At 33.7% G+C, this 12321-nt stretch overlaps 1 long non-coding RNA gene across 1 annotated transcript; it reads left to right on the top strand.

Moving 5' to 3' along the window:
- The first annotated feature begins 8869 nt into the window (after nucleotides 1–8869).
- Nucleotides 8870–12051, top strand: LOC136275368 (uncharacterized). The gene is made up of 2 exons (XR_010713927.1): nucleotides 8870–9244; nucleotides 11862–12051. It is a non-coding gene; the product is annotated as an uncharacterized lncRNA (long non-coding RNA).
- Nucleotides 12052–12321: the final 270 nt, after the last annotated feature.

The following is a 12321-nucleotide window of genomic DNA, read 5'->3' as shown; positions in this document are numbered from 1 at the left end:
ACCATGGAACGCATGATCGCAGGTCCAATCGCACTGGCGCACGTTCTATCGTCCGATCACCTGGTCTCTCGTGCGATCCTATCGCATTATCTTCCAACAGTCGCTTTCATTGTACAACAGTCGCATATAGACGCAATATATATTGCAAGAATTAATGCGTTTACATCGCACAACGCTTGCTTAGATTGTGCGATTTCGTACGAATACTTTTTTCAAATGTGATTATTTCGACAACAGTTTACGATTCATATCTAATTTTATCTGTCGCACGAATATTCAGTCGCCTCTGCTCGTGCGCTAATTGTGAAAGGGGCTTTAGATTGTGCAAATTTCAGACAATTACTTTTTCATATTCAATTATATCGGCAACGGCAAATTTAGATCCAAATCTAAATTTTTTGATCGCAGAAATATTTTGTTGCCTCAGCTCGAGTGCCAATTTTTGAAAGGACCTTTTCAACATGTAGTGGGTCCCCGTGTCATTTATCCTAGGTTCTCACTGTCTGTTACGGACACTAATATTGACCGATAATAAATGATCGTGAAAATTCCCTATAATTATATGTTTCAATACGATGTGATAAGAGTCAATACGTTCTTATGCGATTTGTTGAGCTTTGATACGATAAGGTTACGAAAGACACGATTTCTGGTGACGCAATTTCCCTCAATATCATTGTCAGTAAGATACACGTACGAAAAATATACGTTCTGATAAGATCGTGCAAATAAAATACCTGACTGGATCTTGATCTGATTCGAACATCGCGACACGAGTCCCCGATTTGGAACGCTTGCGTACCGTGCATATACGTTTGTATAGGTTGCGATACGTTTAACACAAACCGACGGCTTTGTTGCGATGAGGTATGATGAGGATGGCGATTCATTTCACAATGAAGATGGAAGATGATCAAAATTTTAGCCACGATTTGACCCGATAATATCTCTATTTGGCCTGATTGACCATATTGTCGCATCGCAATTGAGCGCAGTGCATCGTGGTGTTTGCCTCCCCAAAGATTGACCCAAATCAATACGATTAGAGGGACACGATTAAATGCGACGTGCAGTGCGATCTGATACGATAACAAATGTGTACGTTGAAAAATTTATCGTGTTAAAACAATATTTAAGGTCGTCCGTTTCCAACGGAAGACCTTATAGTGATTGTAGTGTTTTTTCTTTCTTTCTCCCTTATTATTTTTTTTTTCTCCTTTTTTGTCGGCTGAATTTCTCTCGTGGTGTTTGCCTCCCCAAAGATTGACCCAAATCAATACGATTAGAGGGACACGATTAAATGCGACGTGCAGTGCGATCTGATACGATAACAAATGTGTACGATGAAAAATTTATCGTATCAAAACATTATTTAAGGTCTTCCGTTTCCAACGGAAGACCTTATAGTGATTGTAGTGTTTTTTCTTTCTTTCTCTCTTATTTTTTTTTCTCCTTTTTTGTCGGCTGAATTTCTCAAAAATGGCTGTATAGCCCTTCCCTGAAATTTTCAGGGATGATAGAAAATGATGATATCTCGAGGTGTTTTTTTCATTTTTTTTTCTAAATTCGTTTCCGGTCGTCCGTTTCCTGTCCCGCGACAAAAAGCTTGTGGCGTCGAAATCTCAGAAACGATTAAGTCTTGAACATCCAAACTTTGTGGGATGATAGATTTATTGTTGTAGATGTGTTTAAACTATTTTGTTTTGTTCGTCGCAACTTCCGGTCGTCACCGACAGCACTTCAAAAAATTTTGTTTTTACGTATTTAATTTATTTTCCGTAGAATAAAAATATTAGTATAGATCCTTACATTTGTCATCTATGCAATGTTAAAGAAACAAAAAAGTTCTACTTCCGGTGAGATATCTCGATTATCTCAGGAAGCTTTTTTAAAACATATTTTGTACCCGCAAGATCACAGAAACTGTACGTGATCAAAACACGAAACTTTAACTGATTATAGACATTTGATTGAAGATGTGTTTAAACTGTTTCATTTTATCGACCGTCACTTCCGGTCCACACCGGAAGAGTTCAAACAAATCAAGCTGTTTATCCGTTTAATTGTTTTCATTCGATAGTAAGATGGACAAGTAAGCAAGAAACAAAAAATTAAATTCTCATTGAGTACTTCCGTTTGCCCGTTTCCTGTCCCGAGACAAAAAACCTTATTTCGACGAGATCTCAAAAACGGTAACGACTTGAACAACCAAACTTTGTGGGATGATAGACCTATGTATGTTCATGTGTTAACACTATTTTGTTTTATCCGGCGTAACTTCCGGTCGTCAAAGGAAGTACACCAAATTTTGATTTTTAAAAATAATTTGGTTATTTAGCATGGAAGTAACATTTTAGCTATAAAAATACGAAAGGTTATCTACACATGGTAAAAAAAAAATAAAAAAAAGTTTCTACTTCCGGTGAGACATATCAAATATCTCAGGTAGCCTTCTTTTTTTTTCAACAAAGTACCCACAAGATCTCAGAAACTGTGAGAGATTAAGACACAAAACTTTAATGGACAATGGACATTTGATTAAACATGTGTTTTACGGGTTTCATTTGGTCGTACGTCACTTCTGGTTCTCACTCGAAGCGTTCAAGCAAGAGAAGTTTTGGTTTTTTTTTACTTTAACATTTTTTAACATTTTACTCAATGAGATGAACAATAATATATCGTAGGTAAATATACTAAAATATCTATTTTCAATTTCTTAATCACTTCTGTTCGTTCGTTTCCGGTCCCGAGACAAAAACAGAAAGTACTAAGAAAAGTCTTTTTGTTTTTATTTCTTGGGAATTCCTTTACAGTATATATTATATCCATTTTCTGTTTACAAGATAAATGGATTTTTTGTACAGATTAATACATGAGGAACGGAAGACCTTTTTTGTTGCTATAGCAACACGAGTCTAGTTGATATTATTATTTCTCTTTTTAAAAAATACTGGCAACAAATGTTAATCGGGTTGAAATTCCATTTTAGGTGCAAAAAGGTAATATAAAATGCGCAATCAATTAAAGGGATAACACTGACCTTCCTGTTTTCTTTATTTTGTGTAAAAATTTTAATAATATTCTTTTCAAGAACTTTTTGATAGAATAACTCTGAGGAGTGAGATACCTTAAGCAGTTAATGGCAAACAGTTGCTAAATATCACATTTAGAATTAAGTTGTCGTTTCTTTCAAACAAATATGACACTGATACAAATATTGGACAAAATTTCACAATGTTCTAGACTATGTGTGATTTTTTAGTACGCGTTCTGTCATAAACACTTCTGGTTGTCATAAGAAGTACTGTGTACTGTCAGAAACACCAACACCATATATCGGTCGTGTGTCTTCTACACTTCTCTCTCTGGTGATGGCATTTCCAATCTCCTTTTTTTCTTTCGTCGAGTTTCATTTATGATTAGAATTGTCAATTACACTTTATTTTACCTTTATATGTGATAAAATCCAACTATAAAAGCGAAGAGTTATTGGGTGTCGCGGGCAAAATTCGGCACCTTTTTGACATTAATATCATATAAGTGAATTACAAATGTAATTCAATCCTGTTTTTCACAGATACACTTATCACTATCAAAACACAGGTCAGTGCTAAATTAAGAAGCACTTATAATCAGACGCGTGGGGAGAAATCCATTTTATAACGGTTTGAACTATTAAGTTAAAAATTATATTGTCTAGCAAAGTGCTTCTCAGTCACCTTAACTGAATTTTTAAAACGTTCGATATTAAAAATTAATTAATTTTCTTAAAACAACGATCTTGAACTACATCCCTATTTGTTTTGTGATATGTGGGTAGCACGTTGAGAAACGACTAGTACACGTGCCTTATGAAATTTAATTCGTATACGAAATGGGGCCAATCATACTTTGCTTTCGGTCCTGTGAAAGATACTGGGTTGACCAAAAAAAATCCCCATCAGATATACATGTACCTTAACTATCCAATACACCAGTAATCCGAATAAAGTAACGGCTAAGAGAGGCTTTGAATACAGCAAAACACTTCTAAACACCTAGACCTAAGTAGAAAGTAAGAATGTTATAAAAATCATTCTGATAGACCAAGGAAGCATTTAACAACTACATGTACAATAAAAAAGAGATATAAGTTAAAGTTTAAAAGAGGGAAACAATTGAAAGGCCTGGATGTATAAGTATGGACTACTGCTGCAATCAATGTTGCCACTCATTAACCCTCTACGAGGTCCTTAGCAAGACAACGGAAAGAAATGTTTCGAGTAATAAAAATTTTGTAAATGAGTTTTATAGTATCTCGGCACGACTAACAAATCCCAGGCTGTAAAGCGTGGCCATTAGCAAGTAAAGGGATAGTTTAAGAAACCCGAGTTTCGCTCTAACTTTCAAAGATTCAATGGACGATAAGTTCGAAATGGCAAGCATTGAGATACAAATAAAAGAATAAGTCAGTTTTGGAGTAGGCAGCAAGCAGACTCATTCAGTGGTCACTTAACCGAAGGTTAAAATAAAAACCTACAAAGATAGTTGGATCAGTAGTGTCTTTTACAAAAATGTCATATAAAATATAGTCCTTTAGATTTCCAATAATCAAAATTTTAGCAACACAGATAAAGGTCGGATTGTCTAAGCAGGATTTTTTCAAATGTTAGAAGAAATGAACGATGCTAAAGTTTCCGCTTACATGAACGACAGAGAGAAAGCTGATTTTGGAAGTGGAATTAAAACTAGAAACCACATTCCATCCAGTAAATATTGAAACTTTTCTCTGGTCTGTTCCCTTCACCAACAACCCTATATACATTTTGTAACTATGGTCTTACGGAAATGAAATGTAAGCTTTGATGAGAAATAGGCACTTGAGAACATCTTTAACTTTTTGCTTTTTAAAACACAGAAAAGATACAGTGAAAGAGGCTAAAAGGTCAATTAAATTAAACATTAGATTAACCTTAAAATGATTTGTTAAGTTATAAACGATCATTTAATGAAAAAAAAACCCATAAATTTTAACTTTAAAGTTTGAATGTTTTCCTAGATCTGTACACAGAACGACAGACGACGTGTGCAACTCAAGCTCTACTCTCACTGTATTAGATAATAATTTTCAAAAATTATCGATAAAGAGTGAGTATGCAATTCAATGAAGATAAATTAGTAGTCCATATAAAGAGATAGGGGATATTGTTTAGACTAATCATTAATCAAACCCCCTTTGAGATCAACTGCATTTATTTCTATTGTTCGATTCAATTTAAATGATGGCAGGTATCGGAATAATGAATTCTACATTTAGATACATGTAGCATATTCTTGGATTGCCTATTTATTTATTCATATCGCCAACAATTACAGCCATGTTTTACATACTGCCAATTTTAAAATGCTGACTAGACTGTAGTTGGAATTATTAATTGGGTATCGTTACTGAATTCTTTTCTACTCTTTCGTGTTTGTGATTCGATTTGAATATTGATAATACTCTAGGTTTTTTTTACCATATCACATGGTTTATACGTCTGCAAGCAAAGCTTGGGGCTATACTGGAACCACTCTGTCCGTCTGTCTGCTTGTCTATAGACACATAGTTGTCCGTACATGAAATTTGAAACTCTTAATGAAATAATCTAAAAATTGATTCTCAATCTGAAGATGTGCACCTGGGGCTCGAAACATAAAACATGCTTAGATTTTGACTTAAATAGGGTCATAATTAGGCGGATTCTTATGACCAACTTAAGTTCTACTTAATGTCTTATACCGCAACATAAAGCTAGCTAAGCAATGTCTTAGCTAAGTCACGTTTATGTTAAAAAAAATAAAAACGAACTACTCATCTCTTTTATCTAACTTGAGTGTATTGATAATAAATCGTTATTCATACTAACATATAAATACAAGTGCTAAATATCTATATTAGATAGGGGTAGAAGATTGCCCTCGTATACAAAATTCAAGATGGCATGGTTATATTATAGATGTACATAACATTTTTTTTATTATACTTTCATGTTAAATACTGAAATCTGATTGGTTTAGACGCAGTTGATAATCCGTTCTATTACCCTCAGCGTTAGCAACACACTTGGCAACGGGTAACATAACGGATTGTTACATGCGCGTAAATGATGCGCGTATGGTTCACTGTAGAATTCAAGTCATTCTTTAAAATTATGACATTCAGTATGATAAAATAAATAGTGTCTGTTTGGGAAGATAACAGTTGAAACCGACACCCCTCGAAAACTATTGTCAACCTCCGCTTCGCGTCTGTTGACAATGCTTTTCTTGGGGGGTCAATTTCAACTGTTACCCTTCCAAACAGGCACTATTTATATAAAATATCTCAAACGATGGATAATGTACTCAGTCTATTTGTTGTTTTTTTTTTGTTATGACGAATATTCACTAGTTTAGTCGTTCTCGAAGACTCCATGTTGTGTAAGACGCGATGCCGTCAAAACTTTTTAAACTGTGTAATTTCGTTTTGTCTTGCTTTTCATATCTTTTCTCACCAATTCACAGTTACTCCGAGTATAATTTCTTCAAGTAGTTGTTTTCATATAGATAAAACAAGAGTAAAGATTTATGAGGGTTTTCTTTTTTCATGGTTTATATAATTGAGTTCTTATGTTGAAAAGGAGGGGGAATCCTTTCTTTGTTATATTAATAAACAGTAAACACACCAAGCTCGATTTTCTTTGATTTTGTTAATTTTTTGTTATTAACATAAAGGAAGTCGGTAAGACATAATCGTTACATGGTTTGTAGTGGAACTATAATCTGGTTTATGCGCGATCAGAAAATTCCATACGGGGCAAGAGCATATGGAATTTACTGACCACGTATTAACCAGATTAGGTAAACTACAAACCACGTAACTATTCATTCACCTCTAAAAGCAAATATAACTGCATTGTTCTGACTTCTTATTTCTGCTTATTTTTTTAAGGTGAGAATTTAAAGATGGCGAATTTCAGCATTTTGACAACTTTGATATTGTTTGCAAACTTTGAATTCTTCATTTTACATTTACATGACGTAAGCAAATTCTTATAATTTTATGGGTTTTTTTCGAGTTAAAAAGCTCGTCAATGAAACTCATAGTCCTATTGGAACAATTATCTGAGTCATTAAGTTAAATAATAGAAGAATTTGAGGGGAAATTTTGAAAAGACTTATTGAATCTGTCAAGACTTGGTTTGGAAACATATTTAATGTTTTACCTAAAGGAGTGCTTTGTCTTTCTATTCTCATCAATTAAAGGGGTATTCTCACTGTGTTTCTGTTTAATTGAAATAAATATTAACAGTGGATGTAATGAAGAGTAACATGTTCCATATAGCATGTGGGCTACTGAATAGGTTGTAAACACTTTTAAAACATTCACATTCGAAATAAGAAATAAACAATTTGTTTTTAGTTTTAACATAAGCATGACTTAGCTAAGACATTGCTCAGTTTGCTTTATGTTACGGTACAAGACATACTTAAGTAGGACATATGCAAGCCCTAAGATAGCGCATAAGTCCAATACTTATGACTCTAACTAAGTACATGCATGAGTCCCTGGTATCGTACACACTACCAATAGTAAAAATATTTAAGTTTGGAACAACCTAAAGTCAACCTGGAATATGTTATACGAAGGTCTGGTCCATAACATACCAAAAATATTTAGAATATCAATAGTTTACCCTTTTTATTAGTAAAATATTAGAAACTCAAGGGGTTTACTTATCTATTTAAAAAAGTCTGAATGGATTGAATATAATGAAATTTATCAGTTATCCGTTACAGTTAACACAGATATTTTTGTCTATCTATCTCATGGGATGGTTTCTGCTGAAACAAAGCGATTGCGTTGGAGTAACTTTATAAAAGTATCGCAGAGAAATGATATTATTTTCATTTTGTTTTAGTTATGCTTAAAAAGTTGCATATTTGTATTATTCTGGTTGACACCACTAGTTTAAATATTTGATATTACGGACTTACATTACCAGCAGAGTTTTATATTGTTAGATTTACGGTTCGTTCATACGTATAATGTTGTTTTTGAAAGATGATAGAAAATAAAGAAATTTTAATAATTGATTCATAATGACTTCTTGTATGAGGAAACTGTTTTGAATTATAATCTAGGTGGGTTGTAGAAATCAACAAAACTAACCGGATATAACAATCAATTTTATTTAGCTTGCGAGTGAGGGATAGTTTAGTCATTTTGTTCATCTTTTTGTAAGAGCCATTACTCGAGGGCGTTGGTCCCAAGGGACCATTTTATGAAACCCTTTTAAATATTAGACATTTTTTGATCGATTTTAACAGTGGATAGCGAGTAGCCAGATGAACAAGCATTCTGAGAGTATTGCATAAGCAATACACGTCCCCTACCGGTTTGTATTATTCTGTGAAAGCTTCCAAGCACACAACTATTTCAGAGCTATTGACCCTACTGTAAACGAGATGTCATGCTTTATTCAGAGGTAACAGAACAGAAGAAATTAAAACTATATAGTTGATATAGAAATTAAATACGAAATAGGTAAAATAATACTCTTTATTTCATCTCCTGTAATTTCGCCAAGTCTATTCTGTATTCGCTGGTAAAAGTTTGTGAAAACAATGCACTGTTATGTACAATATCATTTCTTACCGTCTTCTGTACCCCGAATCAAACCAAACAGTTAAACAGCCCAACCCGACAACGAACCCGATTGTAATAATACAAAAAAAAAACCCTATCGATTAAATTTACAACACAATGCTTGACACTATTTTACAGAATTTATTTGTTTGTTAGAAATGATAAAAGGAATGGTACAAGTAACCCACGATATTATTACTGACCACATACTGGCCTCGTTTATTCAATACACACCGAACCCGATAACGAACCCGAACATTAAAAATTTGGAATATAAAAAATAAATTTTCTCGAAAATATGTCAATCAGACGCTACAAAGGTGTAAACTTGATCTGTAGTTTGACATTTTGAAGCTGTTCAGCAAGTTTCATATTATTCCTCAAATGCATAAAGAAAAAAAGTGTGGAAAACTGAAGTGGGACAGACAGACGGACGGACGGACGGACGGACAGACGGAGGCAGATGAAAGCTATAGTCCCCACCGGTGAAACCGGTAGGGGACTAAAAATTGCCTCAGGGTTAACAAACCCATTTATCAAACCAAATAAAAAGAAAAACGTGTTGGATACATCACCAAGAATGACGTGGACAATGTAAGCCTTGTAAAATGTATAAAAATGTTTATGAACAAAAGAAATAGTGAATGTTAATAAGTAAATTATATTACTTGGGGTTAAGTGGGGATAAAGTTTCGAACTAATGCAAACAAGCATTCTGAGAGCATTGCATAAGCAATGTACGTCCCCTACCGTTTGTATTATTCTATGCTTCGAAGCATACATCTATTCAAAACTATTATAAACGAGATGTTATGCTTTAATCAGAGATAAAAGAACAGAGGAAATTCAAACTACATAGTTGATATAGAAATTAAATAAAAAATAGGTAAAATAATACTCTTTATTTTATTTCCTGTTATTTCGCCAAGTCCATTAAGTATTTGCTGGTAGAAATTTGTGTAAACAATGCACTGTAATGCAGAAGATCTCCTGTACCCCGAATCAACAGACCAATCCGATAACGAACCCGATTGTAAAAATACAAAAAACCCTGTCGATTAAATTTACTACAACACAATGCTTGACACTATTTTACAGAACTTATTTGTTTGTTAGAAACAATAAAAGGAATGGTACAAGTAATGCACGATATTATTATTACTGACCACATACATTTCTCGTTTATTCAATACACACCGAACCCGATAACGAACCCGAACATTAAAAGATTGGAATATAAAAAAAAATATTTTTCTCGAAAATATGTCAACTGGACGCTACAAAGGTGTAAACTTGATCTGAAGTTTGACATTTTGAAGCTGTTCAGCAAACTTCATATTATTCCTCAAACGCATAAAGAAAAAAGTGTGGAAACCTGAAGTGGGACAGACAGACGGACGGACTGACGGACGCAGAGGAAAGCTATAATCCCCTCCAGTGAAACCGGTAGGGGACTAACAATTAGTTATACAAGTGGTTTCATAAATATTTTAAACGCATCAAATTTCGATGACCCCGCATTTGAGCGGATCCACGAAATGAAATGTTATCAATGAAAAAAAAAAACGAACAAAAAAAATATTAAAATATCGACGATTTTCTTAAAAACTGTGTGATAAAAAAAAAACCCACAAAAATTATACTCACAAATGTAAATATTACGAAAAGCTTATGATTACACAAAAGTAGAGGGCATTCTTACCAAGAAAAGAAACTTTGTAACAAAGTAAATCAGATGTAAATACCAAAGTTGTTCTAATGCCCATCAGATGCAATTGATGGCGAAACGAAAGAACGCTGAATTGGACCTAGCTTTTAATATAAAAAGATACAGTTAGCAAAATTACAAATTATTTTGCTAGACAAATTTATCTCGGATGTTCTACTGAAATTCCATCGTGCTCGGTATTAATGGAATATTAGATTATTAAAGAGAGTATTTGATGGATTGCATTGTCGCGTACAAATATCGAACCCAGCATTTCAAAGAGGCGTTCCTGAAAACGCATCATTACGCAGATTAAGCTGACAGAGTTGCATAACATATGTAGTTGGTGGCATTTCTTCAATTCTTACAAGACCCTTGAGCACAAAACTAATCCTTTCTTTTTTCTTCAAATGGTGGAATTCAAAACAGTTTGGTTCGCCCGGTACGTAGCCAGAGTTGGGTGAAATTGCAAACTCCATTATCCAAAGATGATTTGTAGGCGCATCCTACCAAAACCAGTAAAATATATCAAATATGTACTCTCCTACTTTGATATGAACAAGGCTGGCTGTCTGGTTGCGAAAAGATTTTAAAAAAAAAATAAATGTTCACGTCATAGTTATTCCGGAAACAATGCAGGTGTAAATACGGTGTAGATTTTTACGATTTCAATTGTGTCGTTTTTTACAACTAATGGCGCTCTTTTGGTTTAAAAATATAACTATAATTAATATGCTATCTTTTGTCAGTGTATGACGTATGAACCTATGTTTACCTATGTTATGATAAAAATACGTACTGTGTAATCATTAGAATTCGTGGTGGCTCAATTTTCGTGCAATTCGCTGTTACTTCTCATCCACGAATTAACATCCTCCACGAATTAATAAATTAGTGTTATAGAATCATATGTCCTAATGTTGGTATAAAAGAGTACACGAAATTACGTCCCCACGAACCTGTAAAAGTTAACCAATCCACGAATTTTAATGATTTCACAGTATTAAATGTAAACCTATGAGATGGTTTTCGTACGGAAATAAAGAACTTGAACTTCTGGTTTAATAATTATGGAACATTTTTCGTTGGTATTGTATTTGTGTAACGTATGGAACCGTTGAAATACATTTCGAACTGCAGTCCAACTCTATTTAATTGCTCAAGTCAAAAATCTAACTTCATTGAGTCATTTGCTGCATGGTGTCTTGTTTGTTAATTCAAATTAGTTTTCGGGCACATATTTTTTCATTGCCATCAACATGAAGAGTGATATGACTTGGTAAATTTAAAACCGGTGTGACGTACTAAAGCATAACGTAATAGTCACATGGCATAGTTTGAAAGTCTCAAATAATTTAAACGCGACCGATAAGAAAAAAGTGTTACATAATTCTATCTTTGCGAGGTAGTTATCACAATAACTCGTGGTTTTATAAAGATTAACCTACTTTAATCCAAGGTTCGCCTTTACTCGTTTCTAATTAGTTGCTTATTTACGATCAGGTGCAGAATCTTTGGGAGAAATGGAAGGAAACTCTAAAGCAAGCTAATTAGAGGGGAAAACCACTGAAGACGTGAGGCGAGTTATTGAGAAATGATTAACCATGGGATGAAGAATTTTATCTGCGGCATGACTAATTAGCAGATGAATGCTTGGTTACCGGCCTAAATTGTAATAAATTTGAAGAAAATATGTCTGTAATTGATATATGTACCCAGCTGGTCTGCCTATCCTTTAGAGAACGTTTTTAGACAATTTCAAAGGGAAAAAACATTATTGGTAAAATACTTTATTACATTATATACCCTTCTTTCTTATAAACAGAACTAGAAACTATGGTGGCATATCTCTGCCTCTTGTGTGCAAGTTGTTTTCTTTCAAATATGTCAACATGCAACATAACTATGTTGACATGCAAGAAAATTACAATCAAATAAGAATTATAAAAAATCTCAAATATCG

Source organism: Magallana gigas, chromosome 5 (genome assembly GCF_963853765.1).
Source record: "Magallana gigas chromosome 5, xbMagGiga1.1, whole genome shotgun sequence".
NCBI classification, from domain to species: Eukaryota; Metazoa; Mollusca; class Bivalvia; order Ostreida; family Ostreidae; genus Magallana; species Magallana gigas.
Note: the sequence above shows the minus strand (reverse complement) of the source record. Positions and strands in the feature narration are given on the sequence as shown.